Below are 2,428 nucleotides of genomic sequence, written 5' to 3' on the forward strand. Positions count from 1 at the left end.
TAGTTTACTTCGACTACAGTGGTGATTTCTAAGCATTTGTTTCCTGGAACATCACCCGGATTTCTTATTTGGCGCATTTCATGCGTGTGCTCAAGTTCAAGGTATTACTGGCGCGTACCATATAGAGGATGCAAAATTTCACCTCTTTTCGTCACCGGAGAAAAGTGATTAGTGTTAGCAATCCTGAACGCTCGCGACGTCTATCTGATCACGAAATTATATTTCTACGTTTCTATATCGATGCTAAGATTGCATGTGTTTTATAATCGTAGAAAAGGCGTGTGGCGATATTCGTACTATTGGCAAAGTCGTGTATGAGACTTGTGATCGTCCAAGACGGCGTACTCAATCTTTTTTTTTTTCATCCATTGTACCCTGTAAGCCTATCATAAAAAAAGAAAATAAAGCTTTAGCCTAGAGAAAACTGTCTGTCTATATTCTGTGAGGGCATTGATTGGCAGTGCGTCCCCTTTTTAGAGGCGCCGCTGAAACAGCTGACGGCGGCGTAGAAGCGGTCACCGTGCTGCCGACCCGCTGCGCTTGTTGCAGGGATTGCAGGTGTGTGTACGCGCGGCGCAGAGCGATCGTTCCGGTCGCTCCTATTGCAACGGACGCAGTCGCAGGTAACGCGCTCGTTGCACATGTCTGAACCAGCCTGCCGTCCTCCTGAGGCGAAATTCGACGTGGTGGCATCGTTTGATATCACGTACCAGAGGTTACTCTGCGATGCTAAACGTTTGTTTGGTTACGGCTTGCCCCAACCGCAAATCGAAGAACGCCCGAAAAGGTCTGCGTTTCGTCATCCTCGGAACCCGAACACGACTCCGAAGCGCTGCTATCGTCCACAGCGCACGTCGGAGTGGCATCATAGAAAATCATTCCCAGGTCGGCTGTCCGCCGAAGTATTTGAGCCTCATAACGGCGCCAGGTCCTCGAGCGTAGAGAACGCCGACATGATCGAAGCTCGAATTACAAAGAGGTTCGGCCGGGGCGTCTACCTCGGGATCACTGCGCGACGGAACGCCGACTAACGCCATTGGCCCGAGATTGTTTTGATATGCAAGCGGTGACCAATGAGAGTCCTGAGTTTTGTTTTGGGATGGATCCGAGGTTTTGCAGACTTCAATTACATTTTTATTAAACAAATAATCACCGCATGACTACATTTATTTGGTTTTTCGGGACACTTAGGGCGTCTAGATTCGGTTGTCATCATCAAAACACGAACTCAAAAACCACTTGAGTGCCCCTTTAACAACTAGGCATGTACTTCAGTAACAATAAACCGAGCAAACAAGTGAGAGCGCAGGCACGTTCGGCAGCAAGCATATTATGCGAAAGCGATAAAAAGAAAAATGTCATACAGAGACATTCGCGTTAGATAGAACACATATACAATTCAGCTCTAGTCCGAGAGTATATATCTGTGTTTTCAAGATGGTACCTGCTGTGTAGAGAAGGTAACAAATGGCGAAGTGATTGTGAAGCATGATTCGTGCGGAAATGAGGAACATGATAATATCTCAGAGCAGCGCATGCTGACCGAGATTTCCTTTTTATTCAAGTCCGAGGTGCGCCAAAGAAATTCAATGAATTCATTCGTTCCGAAAAGAAAAGCATACAAAAGACGATACACCTGCATATCTGTAATGGCAATAATCCTGAGTTTTTCGAACGGCGGTTTAGTGTGATATAGGCAGTGTACATCAGCGATAATACATAGTATCTTTTTTGAAGTAACAGTATTATATTGCCCCACACGAAGAAACAATAATTTATATGAGACCGGAAAAGGGTATCATAAATGAGGAGTTTAATGTTAACAGGCACTATTAAGCGGCATCTTCTAATAACGCCAATGACTCTGCACATCCTGCTGACCAAACCATCAATACCGAGAACCCACGACAGATGTTCAGAGACAATTACGCCCAGCGTTTTGTGGTGCTTAACTATACCGATTACTGCACCACTTAAGGTAAGAAATTAAGTAAAGGAAACGTGCTTATTCAGTGACCGAAATATGAGTGCCTTGGTTTTGTTTACATTAATTTTAAGGCAATTTACCTCAAACCATCTGCCGAATTGCGCGAGAATATCGTTTCCCTTAATAATAGTTAAGCTTTCTGCATCTACGCCCGACACAAAAAGGCTAATGTCCTTTGCATATAATACCAAGAGTACTAACCTTTACCACGTCGTTTATAAAGATTTTAAAGAGCAGAGTATGCTACCCCGAGGAACACCGCAAGTTACAGTTTTGAGAAAAGATCGCCTGTCGATGCTGACACACTGCTGGCGATCGGAGAGGTAGCAGTCCGGGAGTGAGAGCGCTGGATCACGTATTCATAACACCTTAATACATGTAGGAGTATTTAATGATTGAGGCTGTGAAACGCCTCACTAAAATCAATGAAAATACCTAGTG

The 2,428-nt window shown here is 44.6% G+C and overlaps 1 pseudogene; it reads right to left on the bottom strand.

The window, feature by feature from the left end:
- Window positions 1–1,377: 1,377 nt before the first annotated feature.
- On the bottom strand, window positions 1,378–1,956 carry LOC115319938 (annotated as a pseudogene).
- Between the last annotated feature and the right edge of the window lie 472 nt (window positions 1,957–2,428).

The sequence above is a fragment of the Ixodes scapularis genome, unplaced genomic scaffold (genome assembly GCF_016920785.2).
Source record: "Ixodes scapularis isolate PalLabHiFi unplaced genomic scaffold, ASM1692078v2 PGA_scaffold5__190_contigs__length_132052651, whole genome shotgun sequence".
Classification (NCBI taxonomy): domain Eukaryota; kingdom Metazoa; phylum Arthropoda; class Arachnida; order Ixodida; family Ixodidae; genus Ixodes; species Ixodes scapularis.